Source organism: Dendrobates tinctorius, unplaced genomic scaffold, assembly GCF_039654945.1.
Source record: "Dendrobates tinctorius isolate UK_male_01 unplaced genomic scaffold, ASM3965494v1 ptg000022l, whole genome shotgun sequence".
NCBI lineage: Eukaryota > Metazoa > Chordata > Amphibia > Anura > Dendrobatidae > Dendrobates > Dendrobates tinctorius.
The window spans coordinates 11,750,624-11,773,326 of NW_027361690.1; positions in this window are offsets into that span (position 1 = coordinate 11,750,624).

Consider the following 22,703-nt stretch of genomic DNA (forward strand, 5'->3'; position numbering starts at 1 on the left):
ACGGGTGGCAATTTGAGTCACTGTTGCCTTTCTATCAGCTCGAACCAGTCTGCCCATTCTCCTCTGACCTCTGGCATCAACATGGCATTTCCGGCCACAGAACTGCCGCTCACTGGATTTTTTTTCTTTTTCGGACCATTCTCTGTAAACCCTAGAGATGGTTGTGCGTGAAAATCCCAGTAGATCAGCAGTTTCTGAAATTCTCAGACCAGCCCTTCTGGCACCAACAATCATGCCACGTTCAAAGGCACTCAAATCACCTTTCTTCCCCATACTGATGCTCGGTTTGAACTGCAGGAGATTGTCTTGACCATGTCTACATGCCTAAATGCACTGAGTTGCCGCCATGTGATTGGCTGATTAGAAATTAAGTCTTAACACACAGTTGGACAGGTGTACCTAATAAAGTGGCCAGTGAGTGTATATTGTAGTGATCAGAACTCACTCAACTGTTCTTGAGGTAGGCACAGGAGACGATTTTCCATGAAATAGTCCAGGCAAGTTTATTTTACTTTATAAACCGCTCTGGAAAGCAAAACAAAACTAAGTCTTTTCTGGTACAACATGAAAACAAAGCAGAAAAATAGTTCATATGATCTTGTGGGTCCACCCGCTCTGGTCACTGTCTTTAGCAACACACACAATGGAGGTCTCCACACCTCCAGTCACAGACACTGAATGAAAGCTCTGCCTCCATTTTCTTTGCCAAACCAAGCCCCTGGGGTTGGGATATGTGAACGGTCATTCCCACCCATCTCTTATGACCACTCATAAAACCCGGCACTGGAATGGCCCAAAAAACTCTCTCAGGACTATAGGTGCAGGAGCATACATCCGAGCCTCACATCACCGCAACTAACAGCCATGATGACACATATCTCCTCTCAAGGACTTTTCCAGCGGCCATCTTACAATATGTACTACTCACACGAGGTGAATTTAAAAAGACACTTGATGCAGCACATGGGTGATGTGCCTGACTCATCTGATAATGCACACAGGTCAGAGGGTGCACTTTCTTTGATGTTTCTGTGTGTGCATCACATGGTGGCCTGGGCTACTGGGCTAGAGAACAGGCATACACATTCAGGGAGCATGCACAGAGCTGACTCCATTTTGCAACGGGGCCATCATATCTATGTAGATTATATAGAAGAAAAAATGCATAAGTGCAAAAAAAAAGTTTTAGTGCAGAAAGCAACAGTAATCATCATTTCATAGATGCCATGAAATTAGAAGAGCATAAAGTAAAATGCGAGAAGAGAGAAAATAAAGACCATCAAATAAAAACATTATGATTTGGATAATAACAAATAAAACAGTATTGCAGTAGCACAAATACATGTAAAAAGTGCTGAGAACAAATGTCATGATGTTATGACACAGATAAAAAAGAAAAACACATAATTAGGCAGAGGGTGTACAGACATGATGTCATTGCGCTCTCTGATCAGACTATCACTGTCAGGAATGTGGAAGACATCATTGCGGTGGAGCAAGGAGAGGTAAGTATTTCAACTTTGTAAGTGCTGTGATCCTGAGCAAGCAGGGGGGGGGCCACTCGTTGGCGACGGCAGTGGCACAGGGCCCCTCTAATAGTACGGCGGTGTGTGGCGGTGTGTCTGACGGCGGGCCCTCCCACTGGCACAGACACTTTTGCGTACTATGAGGGGCCCTGTGCCAGTGCCGTCACCCATGAGTATGCCCTCCCCACCAGCTCAAGGAACCTGCACTTTCATCTGCACCTTCCTCTTTGTCACCGTGTAAGGTGGTATAGTATGCGGGAAGGGGAACCTGAGTTTCCTCAGAGTCACATTCTGGCTGTGTAGAGTGTGAGGGGAATGTAGTGGTCTGGGTCAATGTACCAGCAGAATCATCTAGCAGTGGCTGGGCATCAGAGCACTTGTGGCATCCCCAGGAGTATGGTCGCCACAGTGGCATTACCTTCCTCCTAGGGAGTGTGATGTCATGCTTGGGAGCAACGAAGGATCGCTCTAGCAGTTAAACCAACACAACACATTTCCCACTCCACGCCAGCAGGGAGACCTCTGAACATGACTGCTGAGGAGCTGCTCTCTGTGGTCAGGAGGAGGGAAGTTAGGGCAGTCTGTGAAGGGAAGGGGAAGTGAGTGGATGTGAGAAAGGGAGCTGGAGGATGAGCAGAGTTAAGGCTCACTCCTAGCTGGAGCGCATGGTCCGGATTCCGGTCTCCAAGTTTGTAGGGACACTGACGGTCCTGCAGCAGAATCCGGAGGAAGTAGCAGCTGTAAACCGTAACTGAGGCTCGGAGGCCCCAGCATCGACGTTTGTGAGCCAGAAGGAAAAGACTACGGCTGCCAGCCATACGAGAAAGTTCCAAAAGAGAGTCAACAGGGGGAACTACATTGAACTCAGCACTGCGAGTACCTCAGATAAGCGCTAGAACGAAGGCCACACTACCTATCTGCAGAGAGAGAAATCCAAATTGGCTTCCAGGCTGACCAACTCCTTCTCCATCTGTACTCTGGGTCCTGGACAGCACCTACCAAGTACAGGTAAAGGAACTGCACGACTGTGTCTGTTATCTTTCTCCTGCGCCTGGCGCATGACTCAGCTACATCCTGCACTGCACACCATCTCCCAACTCTTTCATCTGCCCTGCGACTACGGCCCTACCTGTGCAGGTCTTCTACATCTTAGCTGCACCACAACATCTGTCCCACAGAAGCGACACTGCAGCGCTGGTCAATCTAATCAGAAACGAGAGGTGGCGTCACGTATCATTCACCTATAAACGTAATTCACCCCTTTGCATGGACGCCCAGGGCCACGGAACGGGTCACCACCACCGTGACACATCCCTGTGAGACACCGGCCCGGTACCGATTGACACCACTGCCCTGGCTGGCCACCCACACTCCATGTCAGATTCATCTTGGACTGGGGAATTCATGATTTGACTTGATAACCCAGGCATGGTATGCATTTTTTGAAACTTCAGTAGAGACGGATATATTTGATGGAGTCTGTTTCGGCAATGTAAGCCAAAAGCAGTTCCTCATGCTCCGCCTTTAAAAGCGGTTAACCTACTCCCAGAAAAGGTATCATTCCAGGCGTTCTGGAGCCAGACCATGACGCAGGCTCAACACCTCCTGTCTTAGCTGCTATTGTGCTTTTGCTACTACCAGAAGATGCACTACCACCATCATCACCAGCTGGCCCCCCCCACACCCACATCCGCGGCCTCTTCCACCAAACTTCAAAATTTTGCACAAAATAGACAAAAAATAACATCAGATATATGGCACTGTATCAGAAATGTACAGCTCTATTCAGTCAAAGGATAATTGTCAATCTCCATATATATTCCATCAGTCACACAGAGACGCTCACAGGCTCAGTATGGATTAGACAAGAATATAAAAAGTAGACAAAGTGTACAGTATCATCAGATAGCAGGTATATATAGCATAGTTTAAACATTAACAATGTACGTCTATATATCAGGAGTAGTGTTGAGCCACCACGCTAGTGTTTTGGTTCGTCACACAGGAGGCAAGTTCGTCGAATGTTCATCGAACCCCATGAAAACAATGGCAGGCAAACACAAACACATACAAACACATAGAAAACAATTACAAAACACCTTAAAAGGTGTCTCAAAGCAGAGAAAATGATCGGAAGACAAAAAATACATATGGAAAAGGGCAACTACATTTAGAAAAGAGGTGGAGGAGTAAAAGGAGGAGGTGGAGGAGACACAGATATAGGCTTGTCATTCCCTTATGAAGTCAAGAAAGGCTGGAATAAAAATGTAAAATACCAACCAAAAAAAGAAAATTCTGAAATCGAACATGATCATATACCGTCGGACTTCCCACCAATAAATTATGCCAACTGGCGATCGGGCGGCGTTATTCCCACGAACCTCCAAACAGCGTCCATGAAGGCAAAGTGTTTGCTTTCCGGGGGCAGTATGATTGCAAAGCTGAACCTTAAAGGAATATCCAAAGGGGCACCACCAGGAGTGGAGCCTGCAGCTTAATTGGACTCCACCCGGGAAACCACAACCATGCCACCTCAAGAAAAGATGCACATATTGAAAGTTTTGTCGATTGTGTATGTGGTGTGGTATGTCCGTTTGTAGTTGTGCTAGCAATTTGTCAGCTTTATTCCGTTAACGAACGAGACTCCGGCATGCCCCCGCAGTACGCGTCAAGCTTACTAGAGGGACACGCGAGGCTCTGGCACTATCATGGTCTATCATGGCGTTACATGTCCGGGGCTGCATGCGCGCTACACTGAAAGGACCAGCTTTTGTCGCTTACAGGTGCAAATAACCATCAGAACACCGTTAGTGATGGGGATCTGTGATTCCAATTATTCCCCGCGAATGATGATTTCCCAGTAAGTGCAGGTCAACCGCAATTCCTGAATGAGGCCTAACCTGAAAAAATGCAAAAAATTATGTGTCCAAACCACAGTTGCTGTAGCTTGCTTAACAGCTTGGCAGCCGTTCTCAGGCCCAGTATGGATTCGACAAGATTCTAGAAAGTTGATAAAGGGTACAGTTTCACCGGGTAACACGAATATATGTTGCATAGTTTACACATTAAAAACCTATGTCTATATATCAGGAGGCAGGCTCAGACGGTCTCAGGCCCAGTATGGATTAGAGGTGATTGGACAAAGGTGAGAAAGGGTACCGTATCACTGGATAACAGGTATGTATAGCATAGTTTACACATTAAAAACCTATGTCTATATAACAGGAGGCAGGCTCAGACGGTCTCAGGCCCTGTATGGATTAGACGTGATTGGACAAAGGTGAGAAAGGGTACCGTATCACAGGATAACAGGTATGTATAGCATAGTTTACACATTACAAGCGTAGGTCTATATATCAGGAGGCAGGCTCAGACGGTCTCAGGCCCAGTATGGATTTGACCAGCTTGTACAAAGTTGAGAAAGGGTACATTATCACTGGATAGCAGGTATATATAGCATACAGTCATGGCCAAAAGTTTAGAGAATGACACAAATATTAATTTTTACAAAGTCTACTGCTTCATTTTTTCTAATGGCAATTTGCATATACTCCAGAATGTTATAAAGAGTGATCAGCTTAACAGCAATTACTTGCAAAGTCAATATTTGCCTAGAAAGTTAACTTTATCCCCCAAAACACATTTCAACATCATTGCAGCCCTGCCTTAAAAGGACCAGCTAACATCGTTTCAGTGATTGCTCCATTAACACAGGTGTGGGTGTTGATGAGGACAGGGCTGGAGATCAATCTGTCATGATTAAGTAAGAATGACACCACTGGACACTTTAAAAGGAGGCTGGTGCTTGGCATCATTGTTTCTCTTATGTTAACCATGGTTATCTCTAAAGAAACACGTGCAGTCATCATTGCACTGCACAAAAATGGCCTAACAGGGAAGAGTATCGCAGCTAGAAAGATTGCACCTCAGTCAACAATCTATCGCATCATCAAGAACTTCAAGTTGAGAGGTTCCCTTGTTGCCAAAAAGGCTCCAGGGTGCCCAAGAAAGACCAGCAAGCGCCAGGACCGTCTCTTAAAAGTGTTTCAGCTGTGGGATCGGGCTACCAGCAGTGCAGAGCTTGATCAGGAATGGCAGCAGGCAGGTGTGAGTGCATCTGCACGCACTGTGAGGCGGAGACTCTTCGAGCAAGGCCTGGTCTCAAGGAGGGCAGCAAAGAAGCCACTTCTCTCCAGAAAAAACATCATGGACAGACGATATTCTGCAAGAGGTACCGGGAGTGGACTGCTGAGGACTGGGGTAAAGTCATTTTCTCTGATGAATCCCCTTTTTGATTGTTTGGGACATCTGGAAAACGGCTTATTCGGAGAAGACCAGGTGAGCGCTACCACCAGTCTTGTCTCATGCCAACTGTCAAGCATCCTGAAACCATTCATGTGTGGGGTGGCTTCTCAGCCAAGGGAATGGGCTCTCTCTCAGTCTTGCCTAAAAACACAGCCATGAATAAAGAATGGTACCAGAATGTCCTCCAAGAGCAACTTCTCCCAACCGTCCAAGAGCAGTTTGGCGATCAACAATGCCTTTTTCAACATGATGGAGCACCTTGCCATAAAGCAAAGGTGATAACTAAATGGCTCAGGGAACAAAACATAGAGATTTTGGGACCATGGCCTGGAAACTCCCCAGATCTTAATCCCATTGAGAACTTGTGGTCAATCATCAAGAGACGGGTGGACAAACAAAAACCTTCAAATTCAGACAAAATAAAAGCATTGATTTTGCAAGAATGGACTGCTATCAGTCAGGATTTGATCCAGAAGTTGATTGAGAGCATGCCAGGGAGAATTGCTGAGGTCCTGAAGAAGAAGGATCAACACTGCAAATATTGACTTGCTGCATTAACTCATTCTAACTGTCAATATAACCTTTTGTTACTCATAATATGATTGCAATTATATTTCTGTATGTGATAAAAACATCTGACAAACACACATAAAAACCAGAGGGCAGCAGATCATGTGAATATATAATATTTGTGTCATTCTCTAAACTTTTGGCCATGACTGTAGTTTAAATATTTAAAATCTCCATGTTCTCAGTATGGATTAGACAACAATCTAAAAAGTAGAAAAAAGGAAATGTATTTGAAGCGTACACCAGTATACACTTTTGGTGGTATTTTTAAATCTTCATTTATATTTCTGTCTCAGTAAGACAGCCCAGACTCTCTGCAATAGGAAATTAGATGCATACAATTATTTACCTAAAGTCTAGTGATTGCAGAAATCTTGGAATTCCTATTCATGGGATAAACTACCATCACAATTCTCAGAGGTGATGCAGACCCTCAATTAATTAGTGTGTGGACACAGCTAAAAACCTTTCTTTGTGAAGGAAGTGTTGCTGTATCGCAGTACCGTTGATCCCATCGCCGTTACTCATATCCATATAATTTTGATCACAGGGAGAGATGTAAACATGGTGCTCACTGCCTATCATGGTCTGTCACGTAACTTTGGAGTGCAAAAGACAGAAGCCACAGGCCGTAGGCGATTCATTTGGATTGGCATGAGAGGGCACATTTAAAAATGTGCGCTGGAATGTCACACGTCTGTGGGTAGGAAAACTGTGAAAGCTGATGAGAAACCACCACTGCATCTCATTGTGAGTCGACGTCCATAAGAAATGGAAGCCATTGATCATCTGAAGGTAGATCCTGGCCAGCGGGACAGGGCATAGCTACGTCTTAACCATCATCTTCTATCAGTTCAACAAATTTGTAGTGGCAGACCCAGTGAAGGATTTGACAGCCCAGACTACACAGCGGAGGAGCAGGAAGAGGTAAACATTGCAAATGCTGGGGCCCTGCCCAAGCAAGGGGGGCCCACTCATGGGCGTCGGTACTTGCACTGGGCCCCTCATAGTACGGCGGTGTGTCTGACGGCGGGTGTGCACCCCCACCATCAGAGGCACTTGATTGCACTATGAGGGACCCTGTGCCAGTGCCCGCACCCAAGAGTGTGCCCACCCACCTGTCCAGGGCAACGGCACTCGCACGGTTGCGTGCGCTAGGTGGTGACCCCGGCCATGGGGGGAGGAGGCAGCCCAGTTAGGGAGGTTTACAAAATGGCATATGTTGTTGTGGGACATTCACCTGCTGCTAAAGGCGAAATTGGTCATGTCCCAGGAACAGGCAGACCAAAGAAAGCCATTTTTCTGTCAACCTATGTGTCATCAGGGTAAGGTGTGACAAAATCCTTGGAAACCCATGCATGGTTCATTTTAATGAAGGTTAGATCATCCACATTTTGGGTCGACAGACGGGTCCTTTTTTCTCTCAGGATTGATCCAGCAGCACTGAATACTCTTTCCGATAGCACACTTGCAGCTGGGCAAGCGAGCTCCTGTAAGGCATATTGTGCCAATTCAGGCCAGGTGTCCAGTTTAGCTGCCCATTAGTCAAATGGGAATGACCTGTGAGGGAGAACATCGATATGGGAGGAAAAGTAGTTTGTAAACATAGTTGACAAGTGCTGTCTCCTGTCACTTTCAATTGATGCAGTATTACCAGTCGTGTGAGCGGGACTTGAAAAATCAGTCCACAACATGGTCATGAAACCCCTGTCTCCAGCGCCACTTCTGATGTGTGCACCACCAACACCTCTTCCAAGTTGCCCCCGGCCCCTACGGCTCGTGTGACAACCATCACCGCTGCTGTGTGCTGGGAATGCCTCAACCAACCGGTTTACCAGAGTTGCTTGTTTGTTAGCCAATATTAGGTCAAGGTTCTCCTGTGGCATGATGTTTTGGAATTTGCCTTTATAGCGTGGATCCAGCGTGATCGTTTATCATTTTGGCAATGTGGGGGTCCCTTTTTAGGATTTGCAAGGCATAATCTGACATGTGGGCCAATGTTCCCGGTGTCAATGATGCACTGCAAGTGCTGGGTGGAGGAGCACTTTCAGGCAAATCCACATCCCTCCAGTCAAGCACAAACCCAGTACCAGACCTTGCCATGCCAACATTTTCTCTTGCCCCACGAGAAGCATCCTCCTCCCCTAAATAATCATCCCCATCATCATCCTCCTCCTCCTCTTCTTACTCCACCTCGTCCATGACAGTTCCCTGAACAGACAATGGCTGACTGTCATCAAGGCTTCCCTCCTCCTCTTCCTCATCATCCTCGGTGGCAGACGCCTGCTCCTTGATGTGCGTCAAAGTTTGCATGAGCAGACGCATAATTGGGATGCTCATGCTTATGATGGCGTCGTCTGCCCTTACCAGCAATGTGCATTCCTCAAAACACTGAAGGACTTTACAGAGGTCTTTCATCTTTGACCACTGCACACTTGTCAACTCCATGTCTGCCCTCAAAGTGCCTGCCCGTGTATCCTCCCACAAATGCATTACGGCCTGCCTCTGTTCGCACAGCCGGTCAACCATGTGCAGGGTGGAGTTCCACCTTGTTGCAATGTCGATAATTAGGCGGTGCTTGGGAGGAGCAATCGCTGCAGCTTCTGCATACGACTGGAGTGTACCGGCGACCGGCGGATGTGCGAGCACTGTCTTCGAACCTTATGGAGCAGGCCTGTTAACTCCGGATAATTAGTGAGGAAGCACTGCACCACCAGGTTCAAGGTGTGAGCCAAGCAAGGTATGTGTCGGAGTTTTGAAAGGGCTATGGCTGCCACAAAATTCCGGGTGTTATCACTAACTACCTTGCCTGCCTCAAGATGTAGACTGCCCAGCCATGACTCAGTTTGTCGCTGAAAGTAGTCGGCCAGTACTTCCGCCGTGTGTCTGTCGCCCAAACACATCATCTGCAACACAGCCTGCTGACGCTTTCCACTAGCTGATCGATAGTGGGACACATCGTGTGCACCACTGTCAGCTGCGGATGCAGTGCTCGTGCGACTGCGCTCTATGTACGAGCTTTCGCTTCTGAAAGAGGAGGAGGAGGAGGGTCGAACACCTAAAGCCAACTGTTTCCTATACCGTGGCCTAGACAGCACTGTGCCATGACAGCTGTCCCCTGTGGACCCTGCATCCACCACATTAACCCAGTGATGGACACGTAACGGCCCTGGCCATGCCTACTGAAGCATGCATCAGTTGTGAGGTGCACCTTTCCACTCACTGATTGCTTGAGTGCATGCACAATGCGGTCTTTCACATGAAGGTGGAGGGCTGGGATGGCTTTGCGAGAAAAGAAGTGGCGACTGGGTAGGTCATAGCATGGTACTGCATAGGCCATGAGTTCCCGGAAAGCTGTGCTTTCAACCAACCGATAGGGCATCATCTCTAACAAGATTAGTTTGGCAATGTGGGCGTTCAAACCCAGTGTACGCGGATGAGAGGATGAGTACTTTCTTGTCCTACTCATAGTCTCTGGTAGGGTGAGCTGGACTTGAGAGCTGCATATGGTGGAATTAGCGGTGGACATGGCAGAATGAGAGAGGGTTGATGATGGTGATGGAGTTGGTGTTCTTTCTGATGGCTTAGATTGAGTCTTTCGTTGCAATAACAGTGTGATTCCCTGACTGATTGGCCCTTGCGCCGACAACTCAACATTTGCTGCTGGTGGTGTGCTAACCGGTGGACTTACAGTGGGGGAAACAATGTAGCATTGCTGACTACCTTCTTTGGGAGCAGTAGCACATGTGGTACGTGAGTTTTGGTAGTCCGTCCACTCTTGCAAGTGCATGGTGGGTAAATGTCTTAGCATGCAACTGGTATTCATATTTCTCAGATTTTTCCCTCGGCTAAAGGTCTTTGAGCACTTCTTACAGATAACCTTTGCCTGATCATTAGGATTTTGTTCAAAAAAGTGCCACACTGCACTCTTCCTACTATGGAAGACATTTTGAGGCCTTGCACGCTGTGCTATTTTGACCGTCTGGCGAAGCTGTCCTGTAACTATTTTGGTTTTTGTAACCCGCTTTTGAACTGCTCCGGGCCTGCCAGATAACAGCTGTTGCGATGTCGATGCCCGCTGCGGAGGCTCCTCCTCCTCTTCTGAGCTATTGGCAGCGGCACCCTCTACCCCCAATGGATGCCAATCTGGGTCAACAACTGGGTCATCCATCACCTCCTCTTCAATGTCATGTGCACCTTCCTCTGTGTCACCGTGTATGGTGGTATAGTATGCGGGAAGGGGCACCTTAGTTTCATCTGGGTCAGATTCTGGCTCAGTACACTGAGAGGACAATGCAGTGCTCTGAGTGAATGTACCAGCAGAATCATCTATCAGTGGCTGTGCATCAGTGCACTCCATGTCAGATTCATCTTTGCCTGGGTAATTCACGATTTGACTTGATAACCCAGGCATGGTATGTGAAAACAGCTCCATGGAGTAATCTGTAGTGTAACCTGCCGCATCCTTCAATTTTGGTTGGGATGAAGGACACAAGGAAAGGTGTGGTTCATGAACATGAGCCTCCAATGATGACTCAGTGCTTTTATTTTTTAAAACTTCAGAAGAGGAGGCGATAGAGCTGGAGGCTGAGTCAGCAATGTAAGCCAAAACTTGTTCTTGAAGCTCCCGCTTTAAAAGCGGTTTACCTCTTCCCAGAAAAGGGAGCCTTCGAGGCCTTGTGGTGCCAGATGATGATGCAGGCTCAACACCTCCTGCATTAGGTGCTATTTTGCTTTTGCCACTACCAGTAGATCCACCACCAACACCAACACCATCATTACCAGCTGCCAACCCCCGCCCACTTCCACGGACTCTTCCACCACACTTCCTCATTTTTGGGGAAAATGTACCCAAAAAACCACCAACTATATGGTATTGTAAAACAAGGTACAAGGTGTATATAGTAGTGGGGAGAATTTGAATCTCTCTAGACTTCAGGACACAGTTGGATTCTGTCGGGCCCTGTTTATTTTACACCGCAATGTGACAGGCAGATTATGGATGGTGTAATAAAGGTGGATAGATGACTGTGCAGAATTGGAATCTTTCTAGACTTCAGGACACAGTTGGATTCTGTCAGGCCCTTTTTTGTTGTGAGTTCATTTTCCCCTTCACTTCTGAGGCCCGAGGAACTCCCTCTTCTGGTGAAGAAAGGTAGTGAGCCTGATTGTCAAACACCTGGGGCTGATGATGATGACTGGCTGAGTGGAGTTGATGACTGGATATAAGGCTGCCGACGCCCTTCTGGCCTGCGGGTGACTTCTCTGTGGACTTCTAGGAAACCAGTCTGATTCCTGCTCATCTAAAGCTAAGATTTCTGCTTTGCCTTTTTGCATTAGTGTTTTGTTTTCCTTACTTTTCTGGATTCTGCCATTCCCTGATGGGGTGAGCTGAATCTCCTTTTGCCTTCTGCTCTGTCTTCAGAATATTCCTGAGTACTGACATAGCCTTTTTTGAAGCCTAGCGTCTTCAGGGCCTTTTTTACTGTCAGTTTGTTGGCTCTTATTTTCATAGGGTTTTTTCACGGATTGCAGACAGCAGCCTTCCTGTCCTTTCCTATCTAAGCTAGCTTGGGCCCCATCTTTGCTCAGTCTATCTTTCTGTCTGTGTTTTGTTCTTTCTTCTTGCTTCACCGTCATTATATGTGGGGGGCTACCTTTTGCTTTGGGGTCTGCTCTGGGGCAGTTTAGATTTCCCTTTCTGTCTTTAGGCTATGTAGTCCTCCGGCTGTGATCGAGGGGCCTAGGGCATCGTAGGAGCCCCCCACGGCTACTGCTAGTTGTGTTGATAGGTTCAGGGGTCAGCAATCCGATAGCTGCCAACTTCTCTGGTTTTCTGGACTTAGCTAGCATTTCTATTTTTGCCTCCTACGGTGACTCAATCATAACAGAATCACCCGCCATACCGCAGATCCTAGGGTACTCAATTGCAGGAAAGAATTGTTCAAAAAAAAAAAAAGGTGTGTATATTTTTTCCTCTATATCTCTGAGGCCGTAGGGGGAATTTTTTTTCTCTCAATGGAGATAAAGCAATTGTCTGATCATGTGGAGCAGCTCGCTGCGGAAGTGCGGGGAATTTCCGCCTACCTTGCTCATTCACATGCTGCTGAACCAAAGATTCCTACACCTGATGTATTTTTTGGGGATCGGTCTAAATTTTTGAATTTCAAAAATAATTGTAAATTATTTTTTGCCTTGAAGCCTAACTCGTCAGGGAGCTCCACGCAGCAGGTTAAAATTGTCATCTCTTTGCTGCGTGGCGATCCCCAGGATTGGGCGCTTTCTTTGAAACCAGATGATCCTATTCTGACTAATGTGAACGCATTTTTTCAGGCCTTGGGGTTGTTGTATGATGAACCTAATGCCATTGATCAGGCTGAAAAGACCCTGCTGGCATTGAACCAGGGTCGTGATTCTGCAGAATTGTACTGTCAAAAATTCCGAAAGTGGGAAGTACTTACTACCTGGAATGATAATGCCTTGGCTGCTCTCTTTCGGAAGGGGTTGCCAGAAGCCGTAAAAGATACTATGGTGGGATTTCCTGTTCCCTCTGGTCTTGACGATTCTATGTCTTTAGCCATTCAGGTTGATCGGCGTTTACGCGAACGCAGAGCTGCACGAGAGGTGTTGCCACCTGTTGAACAGATGTCTGAACCTATGCAATGTGATAGAGTTTTTTCCAGAGAGCAGCGTCAGGAGTTCAGATGGCGTAATAAGTTGTGTTTTTTCTGTGGAGATGCCTCGCATATTATTTCTGTCTGTCCTAAGCGCGAGAAACGCTTTGCACACACGTTTTCTGTTGGTGGTGTTCAACCTAAGTTTCTTCTGGCTATTACTCTGATCTGCTCCCTGTCCACATTTTCCGCCAAGGCTTTTGTGGATTCGGGAGCAGCTCTAAACCTAATGGACTTGGATTTTGCTAAACATTGTGGATTTCCGATGACACCTCTGCAGATGCCTATCCCTTTGAGGGGGATTGATGCTACTCCTTTGGCTAAAAATAAACCTCAGTTTTGGACCCAGGTGGTAATGCGGGTCGCCCCAGACCATCAAGAAAATTGCAGGTTTTTGGTGTTACATAATCTGCATGATACTATTGTTCTGGGGCTTCCCTGGTTACAAATTCATAATCCAGTTTTGGATTGGAAATCTGTGTTTGTGGTGAGTTGGGGTTGTCGGTGTGCCTTTAGTGAGGCTCCGGTGTTTTCCACCTCTCCTCAGTAGCATGATGTTCCTGATTATTTGGCGGACTTTTATGATGTATTTAGTGAGAATGAGTCTGCGTCTCTGCCTCCTCATAGGAGTTATGACTGTGCAATTGAACTGAGCCCGGGGTGTAAATTTCCCAAGGGTCGGCTCTTCAATTTATCTGTACCCGAGCACGAGGCTATGCGATCCTATATTAAGGAGGCGTTGGAGAAGGGTCAAATTAGACCATCCTCGTCACCCTTAGGTGCCGTTTTTTTTTTTGTAGTCAAAAAGGACGGATCATTAAGGCCTCTTTCACACATCAGGTTTTCGCCTTCAGGCGCGATCCGGCGCTTTTGACAGAAACCGGATCCGGCGAAATGCAATGCCGGATCCGGTTTCCCCCCCATTGACTTGCATTTGCGCCGGATCGCGCCGGATGGCCATGCGTTTCATCCGGTTTTCGCCGGATCCGGCAATGTGTCCGGATCCGGCATCTGGAAAAAACGTCTACTGTAACGTTTTTTGTCTCCGGCGAAAAAGCCGGACACGCCGGATCCGGCGCGTCCGGCTTTTTCACACAATGGAAGCCTATGAGCGCCGCAATGCGGATCCGGTTTTTTTGGTCTGAGCATGCTCAGTAGCCACAAGGGTCAATTTTAAAAACCGGATCCGGCGTAATCCGTCGAAAAACGGATAGAAAAACGGATGAACCGGATGAGACGGATCCGGTTTTGTCTGTCAAGAAAAAGACGGATCCGGCAGAAAACCGGATCCGTCACATCTGGTTTTACAAAACATTTGCCGGATCCGGCGTTCCGGCACGACGCCGGATCGCGCCTGACGCCGAAAACCTGATGTGTGAAAGTAGCCTAAGACCTTGTATTGATTATCGTGCTCTCAACAAAATTACTGTTAAATATCAGTATCCGTTACCCCTGATTTCTGATCTATTCTCCAGAGTTAAAGGTGCTTGCTGGTTTGCCAAGCTTGACCTCAGGGGGATGTATAATCTTATTCGCATTAAGCATGGGGATGAATGGAAGACAGCGTTTAATACTCCGGAGGGACATTTTGAGTACCAGGTGATGCCTTTTGGGCTCACTAATGCCCCTTCTGTCTTCCAGTGCTTCATGAACGATATTTTCTGAGATTTTGTCAATAAATTTTTGATTATCTATCTGGATGATATTTTGATCTTCTCCAAGGATTGGGATTCTCATGTGGAACATATTCGGACTGTGTTCCGGATCTTGAGGGAGAATTCCCTGTATGTCAAAGGATCTAAATGCCTTTTTCGAGTACAGAGGATTTCTTTTTTGGGATTTATTTTGTCCCCGTCAACTATTGAAATGGACCCGGCCAAGGTACAGGCCATTTACGATTGAGTTCAGCCCACTTCTTTGAAGGCTCTCCAGAAGTTTTTGGGTTGTGCTAATTTTTATCGGAAATTTATAGCAAAATTTTCTAGTATTGCCAAGCCATTGACTGATTTGACTAAGAAGGGTGCTGATGTGTTAAATTGGTCTCCGGAGGCTGTTTCTTCCTTTCAGGAGCTGAAGCGAAGATTCACCTCTGCCCCGGTTTTGCGGCAACCTGATGTCTCACTTCCGTTCCAGGTAGAGGTGGATGCTTCTGAGATTGGTGCAGGAGCTGTTTTGTCCCAAAAGGATCCTGTAACATCTAAAATGAATCCCTGTGCTTTCTTTTCCCGAAAGTTCTCTCCATCTGAACGTAACTATGATGTGGGGAATCGGGAACTGTTAGCCATGAAATGGGCATTTGAGGAGTGGAGACATTGGTTGGAGGGAGCTAAGCATCAAGTCGTGGTCCTCACTGACCACAAGAATTTGATTTACCTAGAGTCGGCTAAGGGCTTGAACCCTAGACAGGCTAGGTGGGCCTTGTTTTTTACACGTTTTGATTTTGTGGTTTCTTTTCTTCCTGGAACTAAGAATGTCAAGGCTGACGCTCTCTCTAGGAGCTTCTTTGCTGATTCTCCTGTGGTGACCAAGCCTGCTACCATCTTAAGTGAAGGGGTAGTTCTTTCTGCCATCTCGCCCGATTTGAGACGTGCTCTGGAAGAGTTCCAGGAGGACAAACCTGAGCGTTGTCCCAGTGGAAAGTTGTATGTTCCTGACCAGTGGAAGAAGAGAGTGATGTCTGAAGTTCATTGCTCTGCATTGGCTGGTCATCCAGGTATTTTTGGTACTAGAGATCTGGTGAGTCAGTCTTTTTGGTGGCCCTCCTTGTCTCGTGATGTCAGGAATTTTGTGCAGTCCTGTGGGACGTGCTCCCGGTCTATATCGTGTTCTCGCTCTAGTGGGTTGTTGATGCCTTTGCCTGTCCCCAAGAAGCCATGGACCCATATTTCAATGGATTTCATCTCTGATATGCCTGTCTCTCAAAGGATGACAGTTGGGAATTCAGTTGTCCTTCTCCTCTGCTTTTCACCCTCAGACCAATGGGCAGACAGAGAGAACAAACCAGACCTTGGAGTCATATTTGAGATGTTTTATTTCTGCTGATCAGGATGATTGGGTTTCATTTTTGCATATCTATTTTTGCCTCCTACGGTGACTCAATCATAACACTTTTTATTTTGCACCGCAATGTGACAGGCAGATTATGGATGGTGTAAGAAAGGTGGATAGAGGACTGTGGAGAATTGGAATCTCTCTAGACTTCAGGACACAGTTGGATTCTGTCAGGCCCTGTTTATTTTACACTGCAATGTGACAGGCAGATTCTGGATGGTGTAAAAGAGGTGGATAGAGGACTGTGGGGAATAGGAATCTCTCTAGACTTCAGGACACAGTTGGATTCTGTCAGACCCTTTTTATTTTACACCGCAATGTGACAGGCAGATTATGGATGGTGTAAGAAAGGTGGATAGAGGACTGTGGAGAATTGGAATCTCTCTAGACTTCAGGACACAGTTGGATTCTGTCAGGCCCTTTTTATTTTACACCGCAATGTGACAGGCAGATATGTCAGGCCCTGTGTCTATAACACCGCAGTGTGACCGGCAGAAATTGCCTAGTGTATGACAAACTACAAGGTGTATATAGAATTGGGCAGAATTGGAATCTCCCTAGAGTGTAGGTCTGTAAGAACGGACAAACTCCTCGGCTTTTCCTTACAGAGTCACACACTTAGATAGCTTCAATTTGGCCGTGATAACAGCCATTACACGGTACTGCGTGAGGAGCGTACACCGCTGTACAGTGTGTGAAAAAATGAACGCTCACTACCTCACCAGGACAAAACAATACAATTTGGATTGCTTTTAAAAATGCAGTTTGAACACCAGTGTGCACACAGCAATGCAGCTAGCCTTAAAAGGCAGGCTAATCACAACCAGTGCTGCTTCACAAAAGCAAAAATCTTCACCTTTCACTGCACAGTAACTACAGTGAAAAGCGCTAGCAGCAGAAGCAGTTTTTTTTTCTTTTTGCCTTCCTAACGTTCTCCCTACAGAATCAGCAGCTGCAGCAGCTCTCCCTATTCTGAGATCAGCATGAGTAACATGGCGGTCGGTGTCCCCGCCCTTTTATACCCCCACACAAAGCAAGCCAATCACTTGCATGCCCTTCTCCAAGATGTTGGTGACCGCTGCCTATGTCATCACGTTGCCCACAGTGTCCGTTCTTCCTGATTGGCTGAAAAAGGGCGCTAAAGCATCTTTTGAAACGCGACTTTGGCACTAAAGTTGCTGACCTCGTGGCCGACTTCTCTCTAAGGTCGGGTTTCGCTTCATGAAACCCGACTTTGGCGAAAGTCGGCGACTTTTGAATTTTTTTGACCCGTTTCGCTCAACTCTAGTGTCAATCACTGTCATTGTAGCAGGCATCGCCCGATGGGACTTGTAGTCCCATCGGATGATGCCTGCACACACACAGACCCCCGGCAGGCCCGTACAGACCACCGGCAGCTGGCACAGACCCCCCGGCAGCCGGCACAGACCCCGGCAGGCCCATACAGACCGCCGGCAGCCGGCACAGACCCCCAGCAGGCCCGTACAGACCGCCGGCAGCCGGCACAGACTCCCCGGCAGCCGGCACAGACCCCCGGCAGGCCCGTACAGACCGCCAGCAGCCGGCACAGACCCACGGCAGGCCCGTACAGACCGCCAGCAGCCCGCACAGACCCCCGGCAGGCCTGCACAGACCCCGGCAGGCCCGCACACACCACGCATCATGATGCTCACAGACCACGCATCATGATGACATCATTTCAGCAGCCAATCACAGCCACAACAGTGGCTCATTGCATTATGGGAACTTCCGATTCCGGTATTCGATATTGAAAAAATATCGGTACTCGGTATCGGAATTCCGATACAGCGAATATCGGCCGATACCCAATATTTGCAGTATCGGAATGCTCAACACTAGTCACGATCCATTTTTGATATGTGTCAGAGTCTGGATTCTCTTATTTAAGCTTTTTTTCCTTTCAGGTCATCGGGGATTAATATCAGCTTTTGCCCCCGGTGGCCGCTGATGTTACTGCATGTTTAATTAGTCTGCTGGAGACCACTCCCACCTTCCTATATAAGGTCACCTGGTACACCAACTAGGTGTTGGTAATACTGTTCATTTGGAAACCAACCGTGGTGAAGACTGGACCTACCTGGTTCAGAGGGGGTTCAACTTATCTGGAGCAGTGGTGATGCTGCTGAAGAGAGGAGCTATCAGGAGCAGTAGTGCTTCAGCTGAATGTTGTCAAGTGGTGGCTAAAGCCCCCGTTACACATGACGATGTCCCAGCGATCCCACCAACGATCCGACATGATGGAATCGCTGGGACATCGTTAGGCTGATCGCTGGTGAGCTGTCACATAGACAGCCCCAGCGATCAGGACCAGCGACGCTGGACACTGGTTTCTAAGGTAAACGTCGGGTATCCAGGAGCCACGGTCTCCGCGCTGGCCAACGGGAGACCAGCGATTGAAAAACGACCCTGGCCGATGCTGCACGATCAGCGATAACTGGCAGGGGGGCCGGTCGCTGATCCCCGTCACACACCGTGATCTCGCAGGCGAGATCGCTGATGTGTCACAAAATCAGCGATCTCGCTAGCTGTGTGTGACAGGGCCTTATCTCTGCTGTCCGGGAGCATTTCAGCAGAGCAAGCTAAGTTTAGTTTTTTAGTTACTTTATCCCCGTGGTGTCCGATTTATCTTTCCTTTTGTGTTATTGGTGCATTACACTTTTTCCCTGTCTCACCTCCTGGGGAGGGGGTTGGGGGTTTAGCTCAGGGCTAAACAGGAGATAGGGATAGGTTGAAGACTTGTGCCTCACTACCATCAAGTGTACCCCCAAGTTAAGGAAAGTCATAGCACCTCCTTAGCCGGAGGGGCAGTTCAGGGGCCCAGGTCCCACGTCTCCTGTTTTTTCCCTACTGCCCCGTGATGTTATTACCAACGGCCCTTTTTTTTCTGGTGAGCCATGGCCCAAATGCAGACCTTTGTCCAATTGCTGTACACCCTCACTGAGGAGCGTGGGGTGCTGCGTGGTGTGGTGGAGCAGCCGTTGCAGCATTTGGGGGATTCGGGGCCTCAGAACAGGTGCAGGCTCAACCAGAACACAAGTTCTCTCCCAGACAGGTTTTCTGGAGGGAGAGATAATTTTTTGGTTTTTCAGGAGGCCTGCAAGCTACACTTCAGGCTCTGCCCTCACCTATCATTTTAGGCCTCCCTTGGTTGGAAAAACACAACCCGGTCATTGATTGGCGGTCTAGGGAAGTAGTCAGCTGGGATCAGTCGTGTGAGGGCTGCTGCCTGGGGGCTACAGTCTCTGCCGTGTTTTTACAACTGTCCCCTTCTCCAGTGGGGGCAGCAGAGGTGCTGCCAGGGAGTAGGGGCAAGTCTCAACCCTCGCCATTAGCCCACCCTGAGAGGCGGAGTCCTCGTAGGAGGGGTCGGAGGAGGGTGGTGGTTCCCTCTGTGAATTGCATGGGTGTGAGTGTGGTGACACAGGGGGACGCCTCTGTTGTCAGTTCCTGGAAGAGTTTACCGTCTTGTAGCAAACGTGTGTGTGGCAATAAACGTTCAAGTCCAGACCTGTGTGTGAACCAGTATGTATGGGTATCCACCAAAAACATCCAGTGGAAGTGTGCTGCTGGAGTCTGGAGTTCTCGGGTGATCTGGCCATATCGGGTGTCGGCCATCATCAGCCTGGGGACTTACCAGCTGGAGCTACCCCCAGTAATACCTATACACAGCTCATTCCCCGGGTCGGCGCTCTGGAGATTTGTGGTGCCTCCGGAGCATACGTTGCCACTTCCATCTGCCCACGTTTGCAATGAACCTGAGAGTCAGGTGGTTGCTGAGGTGAACTCTGGTGGATCTAGGCGTCCTCACGGTAGGTGATTTTCTGGTGAGGTGCAGTGTTGAGGGTCCAGAGGCCCCTCATTGAAGGAGGGGTACTGTCACGATCCATTTTTGGCTATATGTCAGAGTCTGGATTCTCTTATTTAAGCTTTTTTTCCTTTCAGGTCATCGGGGGTTAATATCAGTTTTTGCCCCCGGTGGCCGCTGTTGTTACTGCATGTTTAATAAGTCTGCTGGAGACCACTCCCACCTTCCTATATAAGGTCTCCTGGCACACCAGCTAGGTGTTGGTAATACTGTTCATTTGGAAACCAACCGTGGTGAAGACTGGACCTACCTGGTGCAGAGGGAGTTCAGCTTATCTGGAGCAGTGTTAATGCTGCTGAAGAGAGGAGCTATCAGGAGCAGTGGTGCTTCAGCTGAAGGTTGTCAAGTGGCTAACTCTGCTGTCCAGGAGCATTGCAGCCGAGCAAGCTAAGTTTTGTTTTTTAATTTGCTTTAATCCCTTGGTGTCCGTTTTATCTTTCCTTTTGTGTTATTGGTGCAGTACACTTTTTTCCCTGTCTCACCTCCTGGGGAGGGGGTTGTGGGTTTCGCTCAGGGCTAAACAGGAGATAGGAACAGGTCAGAGACTTGGGCCTCACTACCATCAAGTGTGCCCCCAAGTTAAGGAAAGTCAGGGCACCTCCTTAGCCTGAAGGGCAGTTCAGGGGCCCAGGTTCCACGTCTTCTGTTTTTTCTCTACTGCCCCGTGACATTGGGACCGTCGTCGCCTCGGAAGTGCCCAGGGAAGTATGGATTTGGAGATGCAGGTATACTGAAGAGAATACAGTTTTCTGTAGGGGAAAGACTGGACATCGATGTTACAGTATCTCAGGTCATGTCCCTCTCTTACATATGTATGACAGATTACATGAACAGGTAGCATAGTATATAATATTTGGAGAACTGCATGAGATATAGTTGGTAATGCGGAATTGTTTTTAGCCATCGGCAGAATCAAAAGTGAAGGCCCTCACTATATTTTTGCATGCTATGCAGTCCCCACAGGGCAAGCAACCCCATTTTGGTCCCTTGGTAGTGAATGGTGTAATATTGCCACATAATGGCTTCTGACAAGTAAATCTTTAATGTTCTTATTCCTTCTCGCTGTTAATAAGGGTTTGTCAGGTACGGTCATGGCTAATGTGGAGTCTGTCTTGAGAATACTGCAATGTTTGTTTAGGATGTGGCAGATACTTTCCCATTGTGAATTATACATAGAAATAGATATCATTGTATAATCATCCTGTGTTTTTTTTCAAGTATTTGCGCTCAATTTGGACCAAGATGTAGACTTTGCTCTCTGATATTCATTCTTTATTCTTCTCATTGTAACCTTGAGACAAAAATCTTTTTGCTCTGTACAACTTCTGAGTTTTAGAGATAAATTGTTCAGAACTCTGCAGGGTCTAATGTACTGTATATTTGTGTATAATGTATATTTCTTCAATTTCATATGACGACTCATAGAAAACCACATTGCTTCATGCCTAGTTAAATAATATCCCTGTGATATGGTATCATATGGCAGTGCCAAATGGTGACACATGGACTGCATCTCTTTAGAGGCCAAGAGCTCATTCAGATGAATGTGTTTTCAGGCCGCATGCTGTCCATTTGTCCGATAGGTTATGCAAGGACCACTTACAGCAAAGTCAATACTCATGTGTCTTATAGTCGATAATATTGCATGCAATAGAATGCAACTCCTGCACCTGTCTACAATGGGTAGAAGTACACGGCGCTGCACATAGAGCCAATTGCACCAGCAGTTTGCTGACGTGACTGGTTCTATTTTTTTTTATCTCTGCCTTGCAAATAAATGAGCCAAAATCTGGAGTAAGGAAGTAAGAATCTTTTCCTTAGGATGTTTCCTTGGTTATATTATGTTGTTGGATCCAATTCTGATGAAATATACTGGTTAGTATTGAGTAGATCTGACAAAATTCTAATTTGTCTGTTCATGCAGATTTTACTGAGAATTTGCAAAACAATTATTCTTGATGAATTTATAGAATCATAGAATGGTAGAGTTGGAAGGGACCTCCTGGGTCATCTGGTCCAACCCCCTGCTCAAAGCAGGATTCAATAAAACATCCCAGACAGATGTCTGTCCAGCCTCTGTTTGAAAACTTCCATTGAAGGAGAACTTACCACCTCTCGTGGCAGCCTGTTCCACTCATTGATCACCCTCACTGTCAAAAAGTTTTTTCTAATATCTAATCTGTGTCTCCTCCCCTTCAGTTTCATCCCATTGCTTCTAGTCTTTTCTTTTGCAAATGAGAATAAAGATGATCCTTCTACAATGTGACAGCCCTTGAGATATTTGTACACAGCTATTAAGTCTCCTCACAGTCTTCTTTTTTGCAAGATAAACATTAACAAATAGTGTAACCGTTCCTCGTAGGACATGGTTTGCAGACTGGTCACCATTCTGGTCGCTCTTCTCTGAACTTGCTCAAATTTGTTGATGCCATGATCCCAGTGCAGGTTTTGACCTTCACGTCAGGGGTTAATGTCTTGAGACAAGAACAGGCTTTGACCTGCACGCATGGGGTTAATTATTGTGGCCTCTCTTTGGTTCAGGGAGAGCTTCTTATAGCCCTGGGAAAGTACAATCCCTGTCAGTTATACCTTTTCCTTAGGCCGAGTGTGGTGACCCCTGTGCGCCTGTGCCTGTTCGTTGTCTTCTAGCTTGCTTATATGGTTCTGACCCTCTTCTTTCCCCTGTTGTGA